A 27,614-nucleotide genomic window follows, 5' to 3' on the forward strand; every position below is an offset into this window, starting at 1 on the left:
AAGATTCAAGTGTGTTTGTGTGTGTGTGTGTGTAAAGAAAAGAGAGGTAGAAACTTTGGTACTGTGAGTGTTCTTTTAGCCTGAATTCTTGGATTATCAGGAATTACTTTTGCTTCTGCCTACATCTCACACCTAGAAAAATACTTTTGAGAACACCTGAAGAGAAAGTAAAGAAAGTGTCCCTTCTATAACAATGACCATTTCTACCCTGTGCAGGGTACTCACACAGTAGTCAGGCCAGTCTGAGAATGGTGAGTCAGGAACCTTCCCTGGCATCCTTTTGATTTGCTGGCCACTTGGTGTATGGCTCTAACAGCAATGGCGGCGATGGTGGGGACTCAGGGTAGAGGGGGTCGGGACGGAGGATTATAAATGTATGGGTGTCATAACCTTGTCCAAAGAAATAAATACAGAGGCAGGGGCACTGCATCTCTCTTTGAGTCTCCTTGGTCTTGCATCTTCAAATCTAAAAGATAATAATCTAGCCTGTCTCCAGTTATTGGACAGCATAAATTCCATGCTGCCTATAAAATGAGACCAAATCTCTAAATCACTGTTATCTGAAGCCAGGAGTCTGGCTCTTAAACAAAAGAGTGAAAAGAAAATCGATGAGTCTGAAACCTTAGCCTGTCTTCTTGGCTATCTGATCAGTTAAGATTCCCAGAATAAAATGTAAAATGAAGGTAATTGATAACAATTTTGAGCCTCATCTTTTTCTCAAAGGTTGGCAGTGTTTTGTTAAGTGTGATCTTGGTTTTTCCCATATAGCCTTATAAAATGGTGTACAAATTTCCACTTGAGTTTCGTTTGAACTTTAATCTATGCATCCAACCTGTCTCTGAACAGCCACTGGAATCTTTTGGCTCTGAAGGAGTTTGTTTTTAAAAAAACTATTTTCACCCAAAGCTTTAATCATGCCATTTCCCTTTCAGACCAGTTGAACAAATAAATGCATACTCATGAATTAAAACTGGTATTTTATAATAGGACGGGCAAAAAAAATCCGAATCTCCTCATTATATGCTTTACTCTCTCCTTAAGGGAAAATATTTAATATTCCACATCGTTTGATGATTATAATTTTAAAATTATTATGAGCTATGCATCACAGAACTTTTTCATTGTACCATTCACTGCTTAAAAAATGTAGATGGCCTGATGTCTAAGGACCTTGCAAGCCCTTCTGTGTGTATCTTGCCTTATTTCCTCAGTTGTCACACTGGTTCTCCTCAGTGACTCATGCATAGAGCTTCAATTATGTAGCTCTTGTCTCTTTTTTTCTATAAACCAAAGTCCTACTACCTATCCTTCAAGTTCTGCCTTCTCCCCTCACCTTCTAGCTCTGGTCCACCTTACTTTCTGAACTCTTAGAGGAATTTAATCTGTATCTCCAGTATCCTCCTTTAATTTTATATTTTCATCTTTAAAAAATGTTTTCTACTATTACAATTGCCTTTTCAAGGAGATATAAGCAGCTTAAGGGTAGAGCACTATATCAGTTAGGAACGCATTTACCTGCAAGTAAGAAAAAAAAAATACAAAAAGACGCTTATTGTTCTCATGGAACAAGAAACACTTAACCCCCAAATAGCCAAAGCGATCTTGAGAAAAAAGAACAAAGCTGGAAGTATCATGCTCCCTGATTTCTGACTATACTACAAAGCTACAGTAATCAACACAGCATGATACTGGCACAAAAACGGACACATAGTTCAACGGAACAGAATAGAAAGCCCAGAAATAAACCCAGGCACCAAGATCAATTAATCTATGACAAAGGAGGCAAGAAAGTACAAGGAGAAAAGACAGTCTCTTTAATAAGTGGTGCTGGGGAAACTGGACAGCTACATGTAAAAGAATGAAATTAGAACATTCTCTCATACCATATACAAAAATGAACTCAACATGGATTAAAGACCTAAATGTAGACCAAAACCCATAAAACTCCTAGAAGAAAACATAGGCAGACACTTTTTTTAAAAAATTTATTTATTTTTAGCTGTGTTGGGTCTTCATTGCTGCGTGTGGGCTTTCTCTAGCTGTGGTGAGCGGGGGCTACTCTTCATTGTGGTCCGTGGGCTTCTTCTTGCAGAAGAGTGGCTTCTCTTGTTGCAGAGCACGGGCTCTAGGGACGCAGGCTTCAGTAGTTGTGGCACACGGGCTCTAGAGTGCAGGCTCAGTAGTTGTGGTGCGTGGGCTTGTAGGATCTTCCCGGACCAGGGATTGAACCCATGTCCCCTGCATTGGCAGGCGGATTCTTAACCACTGTGCCACCAGGGAAGTCCTAGGCAGAACACTCTTTGTCATAAATCATAGTGATATTTTTTGGGATCTGTCTTCTAAGGAAAAGGAAATAAGAGCAAAAATAAACAAATTGGACTTAATTACACTTAAAAGCTTTTGCACAGCAAAGGAAACCATTGACAAAACAAACAAAAAAAACCTACTGAATGGGAGAAAATATTTGCAAATGATATGACAGATAAAGGATTAATATCCAAAATATACAAACAGGTCATACAGCTCAATATCAAATAAACAACTCAATTAAAAATGGGCAGAAGACCTGAATAGACATTTCTCCAAAGAAGATATACAGACGGTCAACAGGCACATGAAAAGATGCTCAACATCGCTAATCATCAGAGAAATGCCATGCAAAACCACAATGAGATATTACCTCACACCTGTCAGCATGGTTATCATCGAAAAGTCCACAAATAAAAAACGTTGGCAAGGACGTGGAGAAAAGGGAACCCTGTACACTGTTGGTAGGGATGTAAATTGTTGTGGCCCATGTGGAAGGCAGTATGGAGACTTCCCAAAAAACTAAAAGCAGAACTACCATATGATCCAGTAATTCTACTCTTGGGTATATATCCAATGAAAACAAAAACACTAATTCAAAAGGATACATGCACCCCGATGTTCATAGCAGCATTAATTACAATGGCTGAAATATGGGAGCAACCTAAGTGTCCATCAACAGGTGAATGGACAGAGAAGATGGGTATATATATATATATATATATATATATATACACATACAGATGAATACTACTCAGCCGTAAAAAGGATGAAATTCTGCAACAACATGGATGGACCTAGAGAGTATTATGCTTAGTGAAATAAGTCAGACAAAGAAAGGCAAATACTGTATGTTATTATTTATATGTAGAACTAAAAAATAAAACAAATGAATATGACAAAACAGAAACAGACTCACAGATATAGAGAACAAATTAGTGGTTACTGGTAGTGAGAGGGAAGGGGGAAGGGCAAAATAGGGGTAGTGGATTAAGAGGCACAAACGACTATGTATAAAATAAATAAGCTATAAGGATATATTGCACAGCATGGGGAATATAGCCAATATTTTATAATAATTTTGAATGGAGTATAATCTATAAAATTATTGAATCACTGTGTTGTATACCTGAAACTAATAAAATACTTAAATCAGCTATACTTCAATTAAAAATTTTTTAAATTAAATAACAACAAAAAAGAAACACCTAATGTACTTAAATCAGTAGACCAATCTTGACAGATCTTTCAGTCTTCTTTATCATTTTGAAAGGGTTATTAGAATGACTCAGCTGACAAGTTGCTGATGCAAGAGATATTAGCCGTTTTAAAACCATAAACTCCCCAATTTAGTCAACAGTATTCTAACTTTATACCTCTTCTGTGCTCTATGTATTTGTCCCCTCTCCTAGACTGTAAACTCCATGATGACTGATATTATGCCTGCCTGTTATATCCCTAATTATTTGTGGAATGAATAAATCACCATGGTCACCCAAAACTCTTCTACATTACCTACAGCTTGGTAGTTTGTGTTCTGTATATTATTTAGTGACTCTGAAAGTCTCTACCGTCTATGTATATTTATTTTGGTTTAGGGTTGCTAATTTTTGGACCAACAAATTTCAGTTGTCTGCTTTACAGTGTCTCTGTTGATTCTTTTATTCACTCATTCATATTGTTTTCTGGGTCCAGTCACATTCCAGAGAGGCACGTGCAGTTAACATGGTGCATCCCAAACTCTTGGCAGCCCACCTGAAAATTCTCAGTTGCTCCCAAGTCGTGCCATTGTTGCATGTAGCTCAGATCTGTGCGCCAAGATTGCTGAAGAGATGAACAAAAGCATGTCCAGTCAACTGAGCATGCCAAAGGAATCAAATAAAATCAACAAATAGTTATTGAGCAACAAAAACATAGGATTGCAGACTTGGATGAAACCTGAGAGATCATTTGTTCCAATTTCCTCCTTTCTAAAAAAAAGTTTAATGTGCTGGTCTTTTCTTTTCATATTTTAATCTTCTTTTTAAAATAAGCAAATAAATTCACACAATACCCCTCATTTAACAAAAGAGGAAAATGAAGTGCAAGATCACACAGATAGTGAGTGGCCAGAAGCCATATTTGTGCTTCTGGTTTCTGCCCTATACTTCTTTTTTTTTTTTTTTTTAAACATCTTTATTGGAGTATAATTGCTTTACAATGGTATGTTAGTTTCAGCTTCACAACAAAATGAATCAGTTATATATATACATACGTTCCCATATCTCTTCCCGCTTGCGTCTCCCTCCCTCCCACCCTCCCTATCCCACCCCTCCAGGCAGTCACAGAGCACCGAGCTGATCTCCCTGTGCCATGCGGCTGCTTCCCACTAGCTATCTACCTTACGTTTGTTAGTGTGTATATGTCCATGCCTCTCTCTCGCCCTGTCACAGCTCACCCTTCCCCCTCCCCATATCCTCAAGTCCGTTCTCCAGTAGGTCTGTGTCTTTATTCCTGTCTTACCCCTAGGTTCTTCATGACATTTTTTTTTTCTTAAATTCCATATATATGTGTTAGCATACGGCATTTGTCTTTTTCTTTCTGACTTACTTCACTCTGTATGACAGACTCTAGGTCCATCCACCTCATTACAAATAGCTCAATTTCGTTTCTTTTTATGGCTGAGTAATATTCCATTGTATATATGTGCCACATCTTCTTTATCCATTCATCCGATGATGTCTGCCCTATACTTCTTAGAGGGACCATGTCTGGGGTTCTCTGCTGGGGAGATGAAGGACACAGAGGAGTAATAGTAACAGCCTTCATCTATGGAATGTGTTTAGAGCTTTTGCACATGGGACCATCACATTTGAAAGGACTGGCAAGGATTACTAATACCACATTACTGATGAATTTATCATCTTCCTCCTCTGGATTTGCTCTTCCTTCTGCATTTCCTGACTCAGGGCCACACCATACACCTGGTCACCTTCTTTCTGTGTAGCTTTTCAGGTATGATAAAATAATTTGTTTATATATAATGATTTGTTTTAAGCCTCCTCTCCTAGGTTATAAAGTCCATAATAACAGGTATCATGCCTGCCTGTTAAATCGCCAATTATTTGTGGAATGAATAAATCACGCTAGTCATCTAAAACTCTCCTACATAACCTACAACCTGGTAGTTTTTGTTCTATGTAGTATTTACTGATTTTGAAAGTCTCACATTTGTTCTTTTGTCTTCATTGCTACCATAACTGCCTTAGTTCCTTCCGCCCCTCATCACCCTTTCTCTAGTCTCCTAAGTGGTCTCTCTTATCCAGCCTCCACACTCTTCAGCTGGGGTTACTTTTCTCAAACACAAACTTGATCACATGATGCTTCTGAGCTTAGAAAATCTCCAGCTTCAATGGGGCCCTATAATTTTCATTCATTCATTCATTCATTCACTCACCCCAGAAATGGTTTTTGAGAGGCTGTAATTTGGTAGGCACTGTATGAGGCACTTCTATGTAGAGGTTAATATAATAGTTTGCTCTCAAGGAGCTTGTAGACCGATGATAAACAAGTATAAAGTAGTTAAATATCTAATTACCATTTGTGCTGACACTCAGTACAAAGGAAACAACTAGGGTGGTAAAAAGGAGACTAATGGAAGAGGGCAAAGGACAAGGGAGAGAGAGATTTAGATGGGTTATGCAGGAAACGCTTATCTGAAAAGTGACGTTTCACATGCGACCCCAAGGATCAGAAAGAGCTGTCCATGTGAAGATGCAGAGGGAAAAGGATTTTCACAGAAGGAGCAAGGGATGAAGGCCCTTTGGTGGGGAAGAAGTTGCATTCTTCCATCTGTGAATTGAGGATGTTGCTGAATCCTTCTAGTTCTACAAGTCAATTAAGAACTTATATTTAAATGTAAAGTATTTGGTGATTTACAGTTTTTAATTTTATTTTTTACTGTGTCACTGTGTTTTTCCAAAAACACTTGGTAAATAGTTTGACCAAGGAAGATTAGTAGATCCTAGGTCTGGAAATTAAGAATTCAGATAGCTCAGTGCTTCAGACTGCATGGTCTTATCAATTTATAGCTTGACACATCTTCTTTGGAAAATTAGTATGCGTCTTTCGGAATCTTTGTTATTATAGTCATTAGCCACAGGACTTCCTTCCCTTGGTATAAACATTGACTTAAGATATTTATTAATGGTTTTTGCTATATTTTTCCGATGTTTATCAAATATCTGGGCTTCTGTGTGCTGATGCCAGGGTTCTTGTGAGGTATATCAGCAAAGATACGGACTAAGCACCTATAATATGTAACAATCCCTATAGTGTTGGTTAAGAAAATCTTGGCCCAGTCTTCATTCAACTTACTATCTTAAAGAAAGAGATCAGGGCTTCCCTGGTGGCGCAGTGGTTGAGAGTCCGCCTGCCGATGCAGGGGACACGGGTTCGTGCCCCGGTCTGGGAGGATCCCACATGCCGCGGAGCGGCTGGGCCCGTGAGCCATGGCCGCTGAGCCTGCGCGTCTGGAGCGTGCGCTCCACAACGGGAGAGGCCACAACAGTGAGAGGACCGCGTACCGCAAAGAAAAAAAAAAAAAGAGAGATCAGACATATATGTATCATATACAACATATATATAACACATAAATGCAGAACTGGTTGCCAGGAGGATATACATGTTCTTTCTCTCTAAATCTTAAAGAGAATATGTCAATGCAATTGCTACTATTACAACTTATATCAATAAAAATGTACTCCACATAGCCTTCAGAAATTAGTCCATTTTGTAGATGAATAACTGAGACTGATCATCTACCAATGATTTTTTTCAACTCACAGCAAATTAGAGAACCAAATCTGGACAATTTGTCTTCTTTGAGCAGGAGGTTAGATCATAAGTGGGGAATACTTTGTGCACTCCTTCCCAAATTTCAGAGAAATAAAATGTTTACATTCATCTTTTTTATCCTGATTATGTATTGCATGAAAGGAAAATTAGCACCTCTACTTATTTGAAATACATTCTGGCTTCACTTTTTGAAAAAAATTTTAATGGAATATATTGGACTGAGAATGTGTCATGCCCACACCTAGCCAAGTAGCCTCCCTTCTGTACTTCATGAATGCTTCATAGCATTTGTTTCTCTGGACCGACTAAATAGTAATGACTCAGCATAATGATTTCAATTTCTCCTGATACTCAACTAGGGTCTGGTAAGTTTCTTGGCCTAGTCTTATCTTTGTTTGGCCTTGAGCATTTTCTAGAATAAGTCCAACATTCTGATGCAAGCATAGGTCTCTTCTTAAGTCAGAATACAACAAAACAAAATTCCTTAAAACAAATGTGCTGTGCTAAAATGTTAGCAGACATTTACTCTAGAAAAGGGAGTAAGCATTTCAGTAGGTTTAATTTTTATGTCCCAAGAGATATGAACTAAGAAACAGAAATATGGACTTCTGTGGTATTTATTACATTCTTCCTGAACTGTATACCTTTTATTTCTGAAAAGTGAGCAATGAACATACATCTATATTTAATAAAAGGAAGCTATATTTCAATTATTTAGTATGTGAGAAAATTCAAAACAAAGTATCCATCATTCCTTGCTGTTGGCTTCTCATTAGAACTTGAATAATGCAGCTGGGCATTAAACATGGACTCAAAGACCACACAAAGCCTTATCTGAAGCTCACCAAGAGCAGATGGCAAGGAATCCTGATGTCCTGTCTTACCTACTATGTAAGAGAACCCAGTTCTCCACCAAGTTTAAACTACGACAGGCAAGAGCTAGTTATAAAGGAGGTTTACTTGACACTTAAAAGAATTTCAGGGCTTTCCTGGTGGTACAGTGGTTAAGAATCCGCCTGCCAATGCAGGGAACACGGGTTTGAGCCCTAGTCCCAGAAGATCTCACATGCCGCAGAGCAACTAAGCCCGTGTGCCACAACTACTGAGCCTGCGCTCTAGAGCTCTCAGGCCACAACTACTGAAGCACGCAAGCCACAACTACTGAAGCCTGCACGCCTAGAGCCCGTGCTCTGCAACAAGAGAAGCCACCATGATGAGAGACCCGCGCACAGCAAAGAAGAGTAGCCCCTGCTCGCCGCAACTAGAGAAAGCCCGCGTGCAGCAACGAAGACCCGATGCAGCCAAAAATAAATAAAATAAAATAAATTAATTAAAACAACAAAAAAAGAATTTCAACCCTGAGGCCAGCAGTGGTGCTGTGGAGTCAAAACAGATGTCTCTCAATCCTTCAGGAGACCACAGGAACTCACAACTGGTCGTGTTTGTAGTCTTCCATGCACCCACAGCTGCAAAAACTTGAGAGCTCTCTGTCTGTCTCTCACACACAAACACACACACACAGACACACACAGACACACACACACACACACACACACACACAAGCAGGTGGACGTAAAAGAGGAATATAATCCCTCTGTATCCACTGCATACAGGATAAAACCTGGCCTCACAATCTCAGATCTGGGAAGAATTTGGTTGAAAATGCTAACCTCAGTGATTACCTGCACTAGAGCATCGGAGGCAAAAGAGCAGGGTGCCCTGTTCTGTCAGTGCCGAACTGTGAAGTTCTAGGTAGTGAATCAAGAGCCTGAGCCACAGAGTCTAGTTCTCCACCAGGCTGCTCACACCAAAAAAAAAATGTGATGAGCAACCTTCACCTTGCTGATACTACTTATACTTAGACGTTTCCATTTTTACCACGTGAACTCAATGACAACACCTCTGGGTATGTTGACTGTGATCACACATGGACTAAAAGAATGCCAAAACACTGTGATGTTGGTAAAAAGTTGATCAAACATCTTTCAAAGCAACAACAACCATGCAAAAATAACAATTTCAACAACTACTACCCCAAACTATAGATACTTGGCAGTTCATATCACCATTTGAAGAAAAATGCTTCTTTTATATTATTCCTATCAAACGATTTCTTGTGAAAATTGGATTAAGGAAATTAGATTGAAAGCATTTTTTTAAAAAATTTACAGTGATCTTAGGAAGAACTATGGAAGTGACTTTCATACGGTGAGCTCCATAATTAAAAGGGATTACAAAATCTGAGCTGGCCACATGCCGAAAGAAAATGAGCCTTGACATTGAGAATGTGACAGGACAGCATTTTAAAATTACATACCTCCTGTAAAGGCATGAAACTCCTGTCTCCCCTTCTTCAAGCTGATAATTCCTACCTAGCTCCCCAGATCAAGACCCCCTTCCCCAGTGTACTGAGAGAAAATTTTTTCCTCACCTTCACTTCACTGGTCATTGTAGCAGCATGGCCCTGAGAAGGAGTTTTAATATCTAGTTCCATTTTTCCTCAGAGCTTCATTGACAGTACTTAAAAATCCATTCTCAAACACGTTTTGCTGCTTGTTCCAATTCTAAATCTTTGGCACAGCTGGGTTTTTCCTTTCGGAATGTTGGTTTTCTCCAAATGGTTGATGAGTGTTGTACTGAAAGACATCACCCAAAACTACTCCTCACCTTCACCTCAAGTCAGGGACCAGAATTTCATTATTAGAGGAGGTTCATTCTGGCCTCTAAGAATCCCTAATGGAAACACAGTGTTCCTGGGAGCTAAGAACCTCGGGTCAGTGCTAGTTAATACCCTGGAGGAGATTATTTGTCCCAGGCTACTCCCATGCAACTCAGGACCTGATGGTTAATAAGTTCTGAGGGAACAAGCCAGAAGCTGGATTTGAAGGGCCATGACAAATGAGCCCCCAGCAGGTGATGGCTGGAGGGACCATTTTTGACTTATGGAAGATGGGGCTAAATTTTCAAAGAGGAAAGCATGGAATCAGGAACTGTTGGACCCAGACAAGTCCCTTGGAAAGGTCATTGTTCAGGTAAAGAAACTGAGACTCAAAGAGTTTGGTGATTTGCCAGAATCAACGTAGCAACTTTGTGCTGGGCCAGAACCAGCACGTGGATCTCTTGACTTCCAATCCGTACTCTTTCCACTCTGCCAGAAGGGACTTATCCTCAGGCGTGGCAAGGGTAGAGGAGTATAGACATTTATTTCCGGAAAAATTGGTGCTTTGGGTCTCCTGCATTCCTAGCAACATAATTTTCTCTAGGGGAAAGGAAATGATGAGTTAGACTAAAATAAGAAAAGATTTTATAAAACCACCTTAGTGAGGAGTTTGTCACCTTCTTGTTCTTGTCCCAGACAAAATATCCCAAGTCCTTCAGGATTTCTCTTTTGTTCTTTACCTTCTGCTTCTCTGGCCTCCAGTCCCTATCCCATTAGTTTTTTTTTTTTTTTTTTTAATTAATTAATTAATTTTTTTACATCTTTATTGGGGATCCCATTAGTTTTTAGGGATGGATCATGGAGACCGGAAATACACACACAGCAAATACATCTGTCCATTGGGTAAAAAAAAAAGCATGTGTGCACATGGGTAAGTCTGTGTTCATGTGTGTGCAGGCCATGATGTGTAGAAAGTTCAAGAGGTGCACCAAAATTAATGAGTCCTCCACAAATAGCTGGGTGCAAGATGGCCTGTATTCAACCCAGCGATTGTGCTGGAACCCCAAATCAGAGCCTACATTGTTCTTTGTTGCCTTTGTTTCAAGCTCAACACCAACCTTTTTTTTTTTTTTGCTATAAAAAAATAAATCTGAAAACAATAAGTCTTGTTCATTGACATAAACCGGCTGTCCGTTCCTTGTGGGACCCATGCTGATAAAAACCAGGGGGAAACTATTTTATTTGCAATGTAAAGAATTTTAGCCTGTGGAGGTTTTTTTTAGTTCAACAGCAGTAAAGGTAGGGACAGCAACCAAATAAGCTGTTAAAATCTGTATCCCCGCCTTCACCCTTCTCCCAGTCCCAAGAGACATAATTAAAACTCCAGAAAGTGAGAAGCTGTTACTAATACTAACATAACTATTTAGTGCAACAGAATCATGCATTTGCCAACTTCTTTTTTTAAAAATAGTTCAAGCTGAACTTTATTTTGCTATTTCACATACAAAGGCCTTTTCTCCATGTAAGTGCTTTCATATGATTTGCCAATCAGCCTATTAATAGTTGTCAAGGAGTAGACCTGTTGGCCAGCCGTGGGGTCATACTTCTTAGGGCCACTATGTACTCTTCAGATGTGCACTTCACTCCTGCTGAAAATGGTCTAATTGATGGCTCATATATTAGCCTCATTCCAGTTCTGTTTAGAAAGAGACTTGCAGTTCTAGCTGACTAAACTGTCCTCTGTAAGTTTTTGTATGCAATCAGAATAGACATTGGAGCAGATGGAAATGTGCGTGTATAATAAGTAGTGTTTTTGTTAAGGTGGATGAAGGCATGCATGCCTAAACCTCGGCCCAGAGTTTATATATACACCTTGTTCAAAATTTGCAGAAAGAGACCGGAAGCGGAATAGATTTTAACTCTGTGGAGTAGATTTTAACCCTGTTTTTCATGTTGGGGCACTACTGTTGAGGGGTTGACTTCCTCCTTCACACACACACCCACACACACACCCACACACACACACACACACACACACCCCCAGGTCTGGCTGGCTTCCAAAGTTCCAGACACCTTATGAGGAAGCTTTTCTCAAGATTAAATTCTCAATTGTCAGATTCTGAAGGTATTCAACAGCAACTGCGTTATACTTGTAGATTTTATGAACTTCTTCTCTCGGTCAATTGATGTAATAATGTGAGTTTATCTAAGAATCCAGCAGAGTCCTAGATCTGCCCCTGGAACCAGCTGTCCTGGGAATTTCTAAAAACACTTGCAAATTCCCAAAGGGAATCTTCTAGCTAATTTTAGGGCGTATTCATCCAAGGTCACTGAAAGGGCTGGAGCGTATGGGTCGAATTTCTAGGTGGTTTTGTGTATTTGGCACTTCTGGTTTTTTTTAGCATCCTTATTGGAGTATAATTGCTTTACATTGTTGTGTTAGTTTCTGCTGCATAAAAAAGTGAATCAGCTATACCTATACTTGTATCCCCATATCCCCTCCCTCTTGCGTCTCCCTCCCTATTCCATTCCACACTGGCTAGAGCGGAACTTTTCATTCTCCATTCACTTGTGGTGCACACCCTGTTCCCATGGAGACCTTTGGCCACTCCCTCCCCAATATACACGCAGAATCTCAGACACACATCCCCTCTAAATTGAATGGAACTGTAATGACCTTAGGAAGGTTAAGTCCTCTCTGTGTCTGTTTATCTATAATGGGAGATAATATAAGTATCTGCTTCAACAGGTATTGTGAGACTAAATGAGATAATACATGTAATGAGTCTGGAAAGTGCCTAGCACATAGGAAGAGTCAACGCGTCAGGTTTTACCATCATTAACATCACAACTTTGAGCTTGAGACACCAAAACGCCTTCCTTCAATCTAGGACAGTGATTAACAAACTAGGGCTCCTGGGCCAAATTCAGCCTGCCACCTGCTTTTATATGGCTCATGAACTTAGAATTGTTTTTATGTTTTTAAATGATTAGAAAAATCAAAATAATGATATTTCCTGATATGTAAAACTTACATGAAAGTCAAACTTCAGGTCTACAAATAAAGTTTTATTGGAACACATCCAGGCCCATTCATCGGCATACTGTCTACTGCTGCAGGATAGAAGGGTTGCAATAGAGAACGTATGGCCATGTGGCTGGCAAAGATGGTACTTTACAGAAAAATTTTGCCAAGCCCTGGCCTTGGAGATGGCATAAAGTATAGGTCATCCTCCAGACCACCAGAGAGTATTCGACCCACTTGGAAGGTATTTGACTCAGGATCAGAAAAGATAGTTGTGCCTTTTCATTTCAGACTTTTTTTCCACAATCCTCCCACTAAACTAATAGTAATGTTTTTTAGGAATAGATCATGTCTTATTATATCTTATGTCCTTTGTAGTGCCTTACAAATAGAAGGTAATCAATTGTTATTTGATGAATGAATAATTAAATGAGTGAAGGAATGAATGAATACATAGAGATAAATAGATGATAGATACATACATACATACAAACATACATGCATAGTGTTTTGGAACAAATTACTTACCTTTTTATTATTGCCACATATGAAATATCAGAATTATTATAGTCCTGAAGTAACGCTCTAATAAGCCATCTAATTACTAGAAAACACTTAGGATAATATCAAGAACAGTAAGCGTAACAGAAGAAGCTCTCTGAATTGAAAGTCATCTAACCGTTCACTTTTAAAATGTGCTGACTGATGGCCATGTCCCACAAAATGTGCAAAATCAGTAGGTAACTCTTTGGGCCCCATTTACACCTGTTTCCGTCATTTAAGTTGTGTACATACCAATAATCCACAATATCTGCTTTTGGCGGTTGTACTTGATACTGAAAATGCGTAATCAATTAAATACTTGAAACATTCTGTGACCAGATTAAAGTGGGGAAAAGTAATATTTAAATACCTTCTCTGAGCCAGATGCTGAGTTGGGCATTTCACATAAACCTGGAAATCCAGATTCTCTGGAGCAAGGTTTTCTGTCCACATTCTTTGTAAATTGTATCTACTTATAGCCATTGAATGGGACCATAGCCCAGCAGATGTGCTCATTTTTTGCTCTCTTCATAAGCAGTATTGATTGCCCTGGCCAAGTCAATTGTGTGGCCATTTCCATTTACACATCATTTAGCTGCCTGAATTGATTGCTTCTGCCAGGCCACAGTTATGCTGTTTCAATCATGTAGATCCAGGTAGTCTCAAACCTTTCACGTGGAACACTAAAACATCAAAACACCAGACTCTGAAGAATCAGCCTAGCATTTTTAATTCCGTAGGAAATTAATGTTAAGATTAATAGGAATTTTATCAGAAATTCATCAGAATTTTATGTTGTTCAATAGTACAAAATAGATCAGAAATTTCTGGAATACATATTTCTTAATAACAAAGAAAAAGAATATCACCAATTGTTTTCCAAACAAAGTATGCATTCACCAAGACTGGTAAATACCTTTGGTAGCAGATGGCTCTTTAGATCTCAAATTCAATGATCTTTTTTTAAAAAAGAGGAAACAAACGGTGATTTTAATCATCTTTGATCATTGGATGTTGGCATATTGAATTGAAGTTTTCTGATGTGTTTACTTGGTTCACATAAAGATAGCAAGGGTCGGTGACCTGGGAAAGCAAAGTACCGTGCTGAATGGGAACAAAACCCCCTTTACAGGCTACCTGCAGTGGTGGCAGCAATCCAGCGCTGGCACTGGTGGTAAAAGAAGGAATGGGAATATAAAGACAGCTCATTGCTCGAGGGCATGATTTTGCTTCCATTGGTTTTTTTTTTCAATTAGTAGGAAAAGCAAGTTTGCACCTCCTGGCAAAATAACCTGTAAAACAAAATATATGCTTTAACAAATAGACTTTAGCATGGGCCAGGTAAATTCTATTGAAAATCACAGTAGTGACTAAAGGTATATTTACTGTTGCCGTCTTTTTAGACTGTCGTGGAGACTATGCTAAAAATAACACAAAAGGCTGTAACTGCATTCTTGGGGAGAAAGTGTGTTTCTCAGTGAATACATTCAAAAAGTGGCCTCACCAGATGCCTTATTAATGTTGTAGCAGTGTACGTGTAGCAACATATAGAACAAGCCCTAAATGAACTTGAATCACAGGTTTAGAACAACTTTGGGGCCTTTCTATTTCTGTTTCAACTTTTTTTGGTCCATTTTTATCCACCAAGCACTGGGTACCAACCTGTGCCAGACCTAACATTTTGCTTAACTTTCTTTCCTCCCATCACAACTTACCTGTTCAATGTGCTACTTGCATTATGAACAGCACAGGTTGCATTTTGAGCTGGAATTGTTTTTCTTTCATAGGCAGTGCTGCACCTGTCTCTTGAGCTTTCACACTTTGAAACTTTCATAAGTTCACTATTCTGTGTGCTATGGTGGAGTAAACACTGGATGGGAATCTTAAGAGCCTAATTTCAGTCTGCTCTGCTACTTTATACCTCTGAGCCTTAATTCCTCATTTGTAAAACAAGATAAATGACATTTGACCTACTTGTTTTTTGTGGTTAAAAGTGAAAGACATTGGGCTTCCCTGGTGGCACAGTGGTTAAGAATCTGCCTGCCAATGCAGGAGAACCGGGTTCGAGCCCTGGTCCGGGAAGATCCTACATGTGGCGGAGCAACTAAGCCCGTGCACCACAACTACTGAGCCTGCGCTCTAGAGCTGCAAGCCACAGCTACTGAGCCTGTGCGCCACAGCTACTGAAGCCCACGTGCCTAGAGCCTGTGCTCCGCAACAAGAGAAGCCACCGCAATGAGAACACAGCGCACCGCAACAAAGAGTAGCCTCTGCTCGCCGCAACCAGAGAAAAGCCCGCGTGCAGCAACGAAGACCCAACGCAGCCAAAAATAAAATAAATAAAATAAAAATAGGTAATAAAAAAAGTGAAAGATATTGATGTTGTTATTGTGCAAATTTGTAAACATAACCGAATAGTGTACTTTGGCTATGGAGTAATTTCTTGCTCCCAAAACAATTGATAAACAACTTTATTTTAAAGGTAAACTTATAGCAAGCCCTACTTCAAATTTTATATTAATTTCTCATATCTTATATTTTAAATAATGACTTTTTTACTCTAAATAGTGTTATTACAGTTAGAATAATCAGATGACATTTCATAATTCGCAATTGCACACCTAAGGTGAAAGCTCCCATTTAAAAATTGCTTTACAGCTGTAGTGGAAATGTTTCCACATTATAGTTTCAAAGTTTATTCTAGTAACCTAAACTCTTAATGGTTCTAATTTTATTAATGTCAAAACATGGCTATTTATAAAAAGCAGGTATAGAAGGGAGAGGACTATTCTGTGATCTAGTTAAGATAGCATTATATTGAGAAAGGTGGTATAAAGGAAAAAGGCTAGCTAGAGCAGGTGTGAATTCTGTCTCCTATACTTTCTGTGTGGTCTCTCTACTTTCTTAGAGCCATAGTTTCCCCATCTATAAAATGGGAATAATAATATCTTGGAGCAGTGTTGTAAAGGTTAGAGAGAATGCATGCAAGATGCTTTGTACACAGATAGATGCTCGATAAACTATTATTACATAACTATCCCCACACACATCCAGCTGGGAATGAACTCTCTTAGGTGCCCCTTGCTAATGGGATGATCACGATGGGTTCCTATGACACTACTCAAACATGTAGTTTCATTGCAGGCTGTCATGTAAGTTCAGGGAAAATCTGAGTCAATAAAAGATGATTGGTGTCCAGCTGCCTTTGCACACATGCCCCAAAAGTGAAAAATGTGGTGACAGATATTCCAAATTCAATCTTGTTTCTTCTATCTATGACAGTCTTTTTCAATGAGACTTGGTATGACATTGAGCCCTTTACCCCCCCGACATGAGTGAAACAAAAATTAGGAAAAAACTGAAATTAAGAAAATAAGTAACCCAGTGTGTTTGATTTGGCAGAGAGTTGGCATAATTACCCTGGACAATTTCCACGTAAAATGTTAATATCTAATAGAAAATATTTCTTTTATCAAAAGATGTGAAGGTACCACTTTGACAGTGACTTTTATCCTGGAAGAGCCATCCATAAATCATTAGCGTTACCATTTGAAAAGTAGAACTGGGCATTTTCGCTAAACATCTATGAACCTTCTCCCTTTGAGGCACTTTGGGTTGATAGGATATTGAGGCGCCAGTGACTTTCTTGGGAACAGAAGTAATTCTGTACCCTGTCAGTGTGTTGACAGGGCATGCCCTTTCCAATTTCCAGCATGAAGGCAAGTAGTGTTTTATTGAGCCCGACTGAACGTGGGTGAAAACATTCATTATACATTTATTTTATTTCTTTAGAAGTAGCTATTTCCATGATCGCCATTTCCTGATTTAAACTTTGGGAAAATATGAGTTTTCCACTCATCCAGGAGAACACGGGAGACATCACCTCACATTATTTACCAGTCAGGTACAAAGAGGTTTTCCCATAACAACTATCTGTGAATGAATCCATAGACTGTTCAAAAGACTCATTTCAGAATCCAGTAAAAATTAGGTTCAAGTGCAAATTCCACCTCCCAAAAGACGGGTAGCGGCAGTGGTGTGCTGGTAAACCAGCTTCCTGCAGGGGATGGTCCTGATTTGTAGGGTTTACCGATTTTTTGTGCTCCTAGTGGTATGACCATTTCAACATAACAACAGTTTAAGAAGCGCTTACAGGATTCCTGAATATTTAACAATTGGCTCCCCCAAAGCTGGTGCAACTGGCTTTAGCACATCACAGCCTTTAGAGTGAACTTTAAAATCTGAAGCCCTGACCATTGAAATTTTTTTGGCTCCAAAGGCATTTTAAAGAAGCTGGCAGGTGCCTGTTACTTGAGGCTGCATATAAGAACACATGGATTTTCCTCATGTACTTGCCTTTCCTGCATGGGTTAAAGCAGTCTTTCTTTTCCAGTAGCCAATATATGTTACACTTCTGAAGTTTCTGGCACAACAGACCTCTAATGAAAACACTGATTTTTGCAAATAAGATTCTCTCTCTATCCAAGCAATTAAAAATTTAAGATACACTAGTGCATATTTCCTCAGCAATTAGCCAAGATTTGCTGCTTACAGGAGGCAGTGCAACTCACTCCTTTCCTGGTTCTCAGCTTGCCTTGGAGTTTTGCTGACACCCCTCTGCTAGTCGGGTGCTGCCTGCCTGTCGGTGGCTGGCAAAGTGATTTGATTCCTTTATGTATGTAATACAGTAAAGCGCTTTGAGGCTTGCAAATGACACTGTTTAAATCAATACATAATGATTTATCACATATCGTGGAGCGCTTATAAATATATTATGAAGCACTAGAGCACAACAGCATCGCAGGCTAGTGGGAGGCATGGGTGGGAGGCCTGCATGCTGTTTTCTTCTTCACTCTGCTACTGAGATGTCGTGTGACCCTGGATAATTCATTTACCTTTGCTGTACTTCGTTTTGTATGTTTGGAGAATAGGGTCACCAGTGTTGAGATTACAAATGGTTTGGAGACATGGGGTGGCATATGGGCAATATTCTTGCAAATTAAAAAATTACTATATTTTAATATCTCCCATAGAACCAAGCATCACAGTGGATACCAACTAGGTATCTTGGCTGAAAAGTGAGAGGTTCAAAATACGCACATTTGTAGTAAAAGTATAAAGGTAGACATAGGATGCTAATAGCCAAATTCACGACCCCATGACCACTATAGTTCGGGGAGGGGAGTGACTAGGGCCCGGGAGGGGGTTATGGGTGAAAATCCAATCCTATTTGTAACATTTTATTTCTCATTTTCAGTGGTGGGTACTGAGGTTTTTCTTGTATACTTTTTAAACTTTTGCTGTCTGAAAATTTATACCAAAAAGTCCTTAAATAAAATTTAAAAAGTTTCTGTTAGTCATGATATGGGTGAGCTTAGCTTTTATAATGGTGTCATATTTACCAATGAACGAATAGGAGTTTTTGCTTGTGTCTTTGTTTTACACAGCCATGCAGTTGGGTGAGCTCTAAATGTCCTCAGTCAACTGAGCATTGTGCAAAGACCATAAAAGGAATAACAGCCAGGGTTTAATTAATCCCCATCAAAGCCAACAGTTCATTAACGTATTTCATTAAAATGTTCATTAAAACATTTTTGAAATGTAGGAAATTGAGCCTATTGAATAACATTTCTATTGATTAAGGAGAGAAAAGAAATAGAGATCTATTTGGGAACTTGTCTAAAATGCAGCCCAGCCATGCCCCTCTGTGCACTGGTCACATGACAGTATCATTACAATTACTCATAACAATAACCAGTAAGGCACTTTTGACAAAAACTGGACTCTAATTGGACATAAGTTAAGTTAGCTCAGCTGAAAATGGAAACAATAGAGAAAATATTTTATGAAGAGGAGGATAGGGAGAGAGTTTTATTGAGATACTCTTTATTTTTTTTAATTTTTTTTAAAATTAAATGTACCCACGTTGGCATAGCCTTCCTCATTCCCAGAAATCAATATGGTAATGTGGTTTAGGCTCTTGGATGAAATCACTGAGTGCAGCATTCTTATGAACTAAAAAGAAGTCACTCTCGTTTATTTGCCCCTAATAATTTCTTCGTTTGCTATAAGAAAAGCAATATTCTGAGTTAAAATCTGATGATTTTGACGACAGCATGATGTATAAATGATCTGAACTCTGGATGCAGAGTCTAAAATGGGGAATACCAATGTCCCAACCAGGCCCGTTGGGATTTGCACTACACAAAAGGTTGTCAGTACAAGCTCCTCCTCTTCTCTCCTGGACAAGGGGCCCAGGGAGCGAACGAACAGGAGAGGCCTAAGAAAGTACATCTCTGCTCTGTCAGCACTTTCACTTGTCCTGGGGTTTAAAGAGGGAAGTTATTGCCATTTTATTCCAGAGCACTTTATTTGTAATGCATTCCTCCTTGATTATACCAAACCAGTTTTCATACATTGTACATTTGCATGTAAGAAGATTTTAACTCCTCTTTTAGTATCCTTTTTTGAAAAATATTGCAAGATAGCCAACTCATGGGACAACCCATGAGACTATGTAGAGGAAAGAAAAGTAGAGGAAAAGGCACTTTTCTAGAGTATTTCAAATCATGGGATGCATGGGATATGCTTCCAGGCATAATGATCCCAAACACACGTAATCCCTTCTGAAAATACGCCTGTGCCATCTGTAAGGCACCGACCTTATCACCCGCATCTGCCATACTGACACAGGGTCTTAAGGGTATAGTGGATGTGGCTGTATAAAAGAATTTTCACGCCATGTATTGAAGTAGGTGACCAATTCAAAGTTCCAAGGAGAGGTCTCTGGACAGTTGGTGTCCAAATATAACCTTTCAGATCAGGAGGAATTCAGGACTAAGCCTGAGTCTGCTTTGACAGCTCTGTCTCGTGGCATGAGAGCTGAGTTGGTCCTCAGTCCCTTTGGTCTCTGCAATTCTTCTCCTCATCATCGCCCCCACCCCCAGCCCCACCCCTTGGCTACACTTAAAAAAATGGCTCCAAAGCTCTCTATTCCAGTCATTGTGTCTCCTTTGTGAAGTAGTGGAACCAATCGGCTATCCTAAGCCAGCTGCTTCGATATATGCTGACATGACTCATTAGAGTGCAGTCATAAACTCATTCATAGAAATATTCTGAAGGATGTTTTTATTGCTTTGTTGTGTGTGTAAATCTCTTTGTTTACACACAGAGAACACTGATTGTACAAATGATGAAGTGCTGGTTCCATTTCTTGTCTGCTCACTGAGCAGGCACATTATGGTCTATCTTAGGTTACTCTTGCGTAAACAATGTTAGTGACCATGAGCATCGTTCACTCCACACCTTTGTCCTTAATACAGAGCATGCAATATGAATAAAAGCACTGATAAGGGTGGAGCATGGCTTGCACACCAGGAATAATTATGGCTACAGACAAATGATAAGATGAGTTTTTAATTGCTTTTTGGAGCCATTTCTCCTGTGCATGCCCCAAACTTTTATTTTCCAATGAATAGGGTAGAATGTCCAAAGTCAAGGAGTAAAAATTCATTTCATGACCAACTCTATGGTTGCCTGAACCCAGAAAGAAACAGAATTTGGGTCAGAACCATCCCTCCTCTATACCTCTGCCCATGAACGGATTGGAGTTGTTTGTTTTGTTTTAAAGGCTTCTTTTGTTAGATTGCCTCTCATTTGGGGTGTCACACAAGCTAGAGATGCTTCACATGGGTGGTGGAGGCAAGAGTCTCTGTTCTGTGCAAACAGCAATTATGGTCACTGCAAGAGAAGTCAGTCATTGCAGCTGCACTCAGAGCTCAGGCATCCTTGAATAAAGCACATCTGCACTCACGCATAGAGAAACGTGAGAGACGCTATCGTATAGACAGCTCGCTGAGGTCTGGCCAAGTGGCCCACCAGCAGTTCCTGGCGTTCCCCGGAGGATGCAGCCTGGCTTTCTCAGACTCCGAGCTGATTAAAGCAAGGGGTGATAGGAAGGCCATGCTGAGTCTCTAGTTTGGGGAGGGGGCTAAGAAAAGGGCTGACAGCTGCTGCACAACTGGAGACAAACATGGGTAGAGATAGCAGCCTCCTGTCATGAGAGACAAACAGCACAAAGATATGCTCTAGGCTATTTGCCATGAATGAGTGCTTCCTCAGTAGTCCTTCGATTGGCCAGATCTCTCTCACCTTTAAGTCTCACTGTGTACTAAATATGCATAAATAGGCACTAAGTATGATATATACGTCATAATTTATAATATAAGTCTTCAGATGGAGAGATCTCCAAAATGAGACTGAGCGTTTTATTTGGTCCTCTGCCTCAGGACGCTGCCTTCTTGGCTCATCCCATCCACAAATGTGCAAGAGAGTCTGTTTTAAACAGCCTGCTCAGTAAGTGTGCCAGGCGGATGGGATTTTTCCTGTTTATTAGGCGCCCATGAGGAAAGCCTTTGCAGGCGATTACTTAATATCTGGAAAGTCCCTCGGCAGCTGGAATCGGTTCCTGTGGCGCTCTAGAAGATGGAAATGGTGTTCAGAGTTAAATGCCTGATAGGATGTCAGATATTTTAGGCAAAGGAGGGCAAACCCAGGCTCCAAAAGAGGCAACAAGGCACTTTTTTTTCACTAGAGAGGAAGTTTAAGGTATCAGCTGCACACTCTTCCTAAACCCATTTCAGCAGCTTTTTATTCTTCTTTCAGTAGGCCGTGACACTCTCCTGTAGCCAGATATGCCTTGCGTACAAAGAGCCCAAAGCCTTTGACCAACATTTTATTATTAATCCTCATGGTATCCTTTGGCAGAAGGAACTGGAAACAAAGCTATAGAAATACACATCATTTTGTGACAACACATTTTACAATTATTTTTAGTTGTTAAGCTGCTTCCTAATTTACACACGCAAGAAAATCTGTTTCAGTATGGATTGGATTAAATCACACTAAATTTCAGTATGATTTGGTATGAGTTTAAAAAACAAAAGTGGAATACAAATACAGTGGTTCAAGATGGCAAACCAAGTGCATATACCTACCTCTCCTTGAAACAAGAAAAAAAAAATATATATATATACATGAACTATAATCATACTGCAAAAAGACAGAGGGTACCATTATTGGATCAGAAAATTTGAGGATTTTCTAGAAGATATGATCAGAACAGAGGGAAAAAAGTCACATTGTCTTCTTCAGTGCTATATTCTCTGTCTGAATGCCTTTCAACACCCATTCACCTAGTACCAACTGAGCTTTTGCTATAGGCTGAATTTAGTTGGAAGGGTGGGGTTGAGGTGTAGAGGATGGAAACATGGCCCCTTCTTCAAGGATCTTATTGACTCCTGCTTCTGGTATTGTTCTCCCTGGCTTCCAAACCCCAGTTCAGATGTTGTTGCCTCCCCAGTAGAGCCTTCTTTAAATGCTTCGTTTCCTCAACCCCCATTCCCAGTGGTCTTTCTGCTGACACGTCGTACTGTGCTCCCATAGCATTTATTGCATCATACTTGTTTATGACTTAAATGTATCACTTTTGCTAGATGCTTAATGTTTCTTAAATTAATATACTGAATGGGAATAAAGATTTTCCCCTAAATATTCTCTCTTTTCCCCACCCCTCTCCCCCTAACTTCCATGGAACCCAGTCTTCATGTCATTAGAAACTGCTTCTCCCCCATCTGCATGAAAGAAAAGTTTTCTCAACTCCTTATCTGGCTGTTTGCATATCTGTCAGCATAAATTACTTGCTAGGTTTAGAGAGACTAACCTTCATAAAGAAAACTCCCTGTCTTTATCGAAACAGTCAAAGAATTCATTAAAGCTCTGATACTTTCTGAACTTTATTTCTCTGTTGAGTAAGCCACAGTTGATTGCTTTTTTTCAAGTTCATTCTGATTCTTCTGGCTTTAAGGCACACTCATTCACCTGTCCTTATCGGGGACAGGGGGGATCCTGCTTGGGTCACTACCCTTCTCTTGCATTTACAGAAAGTTTGAGAACCAATTACATTATTTTTAAGGGGAGGATAATGAGGATTTAATATAAAGTTGCAGAGACATGTGAAATTTATAAATGACCACTGCTTTTCCTGTCATAACAGGCAAACATGCCAGCCGTGAAGGAAACTGACCTGCTGTACTTGGGCAGTAACATCATGTCACAGGGAGACACAGTTCTTTGTTTGGATCCATTTCCTATGAGTGCATTTCACATTAGGGCTGTGCATGCCAACCCCCGGGACAACATAGTTGCCCCTTAGTGAACAGCAGGAAAATCAGCTGCTCTTTCGGCTGGCTGCACAGTCCTGATCACCTAGAGAACATAGTTACATCACGATGAGGAAACTAAAGGAAGCAAGCAGAAGAAAGGTCTGGTTGTTCCTCTGAGGGTCTAGGGAGTTAAAAAGGCTGCCTTATGGCTCTGATCGGCCCCTAACCTTGATTAAAAAGGTGAGAAGAAAACCCAAGATGATATTCCAGGGGCTTGGACTATTATGAAGCAGAGACCCCCTGAGTACCTGCAAAGCTCCAATGGTGGGTGACTCCACCATTGTGGCTTCATCGCAGCTCAGGGTTTTACAGCACCACCGAGAGGCGTTCCAAACACGATGTGGGTAAGCGCGCTCTCGTGCTGTCCTCGGCAGGAAATGGTGGTTAAACTTGGCCCGCTAAAACCTGCACAGCGCAGGGTTGTTGATTTTTGCTCCCCACAGCAAGTCTTTGGGGGCCAAACCATAAAGCTGACTTGTCATCTCTCTCTGAAGTTTGATATAAGCACTTGCCCCCTCCACACACACACACACGCACACGCACACGCACACGCACACACACCCTAACCCTGATGAGCTGACCCATGAATATGCTGTGAGATGTGTGAGGAAGCTTCTCTGGAGCCTTCGGCCCTGGACAAGCTCTGTCTCTGTTTCTCTCAAGGAGGATAATGAAGGGATGAGAGAGTCTTTGGTTTATGAGTTAACAATTGTCTGCCCATTTGGTTTCAGTATCAGGTTTACTAGTTAATACTCATTGCTATGGAGGAAGATATATATGTGAGGGCATCAGTATAGTTGAAAGATCACAGTTTCCTCTGTTAGTAAAATCCACTTCTTATGTGTGTCAATATGTGGATAGGATATCACCTGGAGGAATATCTCCCCCCCGTGCTGTGTGAAGCCTCAAGGAGTCCCTAAGGCAAGATGGGACCATAAATCTCTGGTTTAAGATTCCATATTTATATTTTCCAGTTGGAACAATCTCTGGTTTCTAGACCAAGGTATCAGAGACTGAAAGCCTGTTCTCATATGGTGATTTGATTTCTCTCCCCATATATTTCTGGTATTTATTTTTCTTCTAGGAATTTAATGATTCTCATCTTCCCTTTTTATGTATGTGTGTGTGCTCATTTTTTCTACCCTCTTCTCTCCTTTGCTCATAAGAAATGTGTTCTTTTTTTCCCCTTTTTTAAATTGAATTATAGTTGATTTACAGTGTTGTGCTAATTTCTGCTGTACAGCAAAGTGACTCAATTATACACATTCTTTTTTTATATTCTTTTCCTCTGTAGTTTATCCCAGGAGATTGGATATAATTCCCTGTGCTATACATTAGGACCTTGTTTTTATCCATTCTAAATGTAATAGTTTGCGTCTACTAACCACAAACTCCCAGGCCATCCCTCTCCCTCCCCTCCTCCCCCTTGGAGAAATGTGTTCTTCTACACCTTGTTATGTATTCTTTCTTGTGCTTTAGCACTCCTACTATTTTATCAAACGAGGGATTGATCATTACTATTCCTTCCCAAATGCAGGCTAAAATCTTTGGGGTGGGGGAGGGTGTTTACAGTGCCTCTCAGCCCACAGAAAAATTACCTGGAAGGCAATTACTCAGATTCCTAGGCCTCATCCTGAGAGATTCTGATTTGTGGGTCTGGACTGGGGCCCAGAAGTTGCATTTCTAACAAGTTCCCGGGTGATGCTGATGCTGCTGGTCTCAGGACCTCAATTAAGAGCTGTACGGCCCTAGAAACCCATCATACAGGACTTTTCTGCTTACTTACTTTCTAATATCTTTCCATTGGAGAGCTATCAGCCTTGTCATGAAAAACAAGCTGGACCAGTCATCTTGTTGATGGAGGTGGAATTAACTTTCTTGTCTTCCAGCTATGTGTAAAATCGAGGAGCAATGAGCTAATTCAGCCCTTCAAGTACAATTTGATATTTCAGATTCCAAATCTTTTCCAGTTTCAATTCCTTATAGAAGTTTAAAAATAGTTTTGTCTATGGAAAGAGAAAAATATTATAAGTCGCTTTTTTCTTTCCCCCCCACCTCCTTTTTTCCTCCCTCCCTCCCTCCCTTCCTTCCTTCCTTCCTTCCTTCCTCTGAAGGTAAGGGTTTAAATAAATGATATTTCCTGTTTCATTCTTCTGATTACTCTTGTGCCTGCCATTTTTCCGTCGTTCTCCTTCCTGTGTTCCTGGGCAAAGAGTAGCAACTGAGTTGGAAAACATGAAGCCTGTATATTTAACATTTTCTCAAATGTGATAATTGGTGATTTTCCTGAGGCTTGCCACAGAGGCTATTTCAGCATGCAGTTTGTTTTTATATCCCAAAGATTCACCAAAAGGCATAAAAGATTAGAAACAGAACTCTTTTCGTCTACATTAATGTTTTTCCATAGCAAAATGGGCAGCTTTTTTCGGGTAGGGAGATGGAGGTGATTAATAGTGGAAGAGCAAGAAGGAAAGGAGAAGAGAGTTTTAGAAATAGTATATTCTCCCCAGAAGTCACAGAACATGTACAAATAATGAGAGTTCTGAAAGAAAGACAGACCTGGCTAAGTATGGTGTCGGGAACGTCTGTGATCTCAAGCTATTAAATATTACCCAGCTCTTTCTGGCTGTCATAATTCAAAACCACAGTGACACTGCGGTAGCTGTAAGTGTAATCTTGCTGTTGCCCAAAAGACTATGAAGAAGACAAAAGCTAGGAAAGATCAGAGAGCATATTGGGTTGAGATAAGGAGGTTACCTCATTTTTCTATGGAAGCTTCATGAAATACCCAGTTTGACCTCTGCTCTGGGATAATTAATTTCAGTGATGCGAAATAGGGGAGGAGTGAAAGGTATGGGTTGGGGGTTGGGGGGTGGAAGAGAACGGGAGCCAATGCTCAACATTTCCGGGATCTCCTGTAGCCCATCTAAAAGGACCGGGCAGGGTTGCATTAAACCTGATGGGAAAACTCTGCTTAATACATTAAAGAAACAGCTTGCAGAAACATCTACCTTCCTTCCTTCCTTCCTCCCCCAAACAGTAATGAGTCCAAATTGCTAATAAAACATAAAAACTCAAAGATGTTGTGCATGGGCCATTTTTCTGAGCTGGTTATTTTTTAATGTTAGTTTTCCCACAGCTGTGAGCATGCTGTAACTATCAACTTACCAAATGCCCCAGTTTAAATGAAACTTGAAAGAACGTATTTAGGAACTTTATAAAGAAGGTAGAGGGAAAAAACAGACAAGCAAGCGCTATCAATTTTTTTTTCTTTTGATAAGAAAGAGGAATTTGGGAAGGATATGGTGGGGGGATGGCTTGAACCGATAAAGTCTTAGCAAATAGTGGTTGAAAGAAAAGATAGATTTATTCCTCGCCTTGCAAAGCCAGTATTCAAAGATTGCATTCAACCTGAATGGAGAGCAAGACAGAAGTATGTGATAGAATTTCATGCACGTTACTGTGGACATGATCTAACTTCTGAGGTTAACTTACCCAAGTAGAATTAAGAGGCAGGTCTAAAGCACAAGGAAGAACAAAGAATGTTTCTTACAGCTTAAACATATACAAAATCCCAAGTAAAGGACATTCCACCCAGGATGGATCAAATGGTCTGAACTGTCTAAGGAAATGTACTTTATGCTCCCTTTTTTCATTTCCACCTCTCAAAAAATAGTAAACATTCTTATTTGGAAATGTGTGAACACTGTTACAAGGGGCAGTTTGCCAAAAGTTTAGGTCATAATCAAGAAACGAGTGTGATGAAGATTAGGCGTGCACTTTAGACCCAGAATTAGAAGTTGAGCAGCATCATTCCAGCTGCAAAACACCTTAGGGATATTTAATGTTCTGTGCCCACCCTTTCTAAACGTATATGACTCAATATCCCCAATGAGTAATGTGTCTGGCAGCCATACCACCTTCAGCTAAGCTCTCGTAAGCTGAACAGGGCTGGGCTAGGTCGGTGTTCTTACGGGAGACCTCCAAAGAAACCCTGTCAGCGATGATTCAGTGGGTAGTT

General features: G+C 39.9%; 1 protein-coding gene and 1 long non-coding RNA gene across 8 annotated transcripts in view; one reads left to right on the forward strand and one right to left on the reverse strand.

Moving 5' to 3' along the window:
- Window positions 1-27,614, forward strand: part of CREB5 (cAMP responsive element binding protein 5) — a 412,570-nt gene that overhangs the window by 228,172 nt on the left and 156,784 nt on the right. The gene's annotated exons all lie outside the window — the stretch shown is intronic.
- On the reverse strand, window positions 1,850-6,398 carry LOC137229141 (uncharacterized). The gene is made up of 3 exons (XR_010945561.1): window positions 4,897-6,398; window positions 4,063-4,131; window positions 1,850-2,339 (listed from the first exon to the last, which is right to left on the reverse strand). It is a non-coding gene; the product is annotated as an uncharacterized lncRNA (long non-coding RNA).

This window comes from Pseudorca crassidens, chromosome 8, assembly GCF_039906515.1.
Source record: "Pseudorca crassidens isolate mPseCra1 chromosome 8, mPseCra1.hap1, whole genome shotgun sequence".
NCBI classification, from domain to species: Eukaryota; Metazoa; Chordata; class Mammalia; order Artiodactyla; family Delphinidae; genus Pseudorca; species Pseudorca crassidens.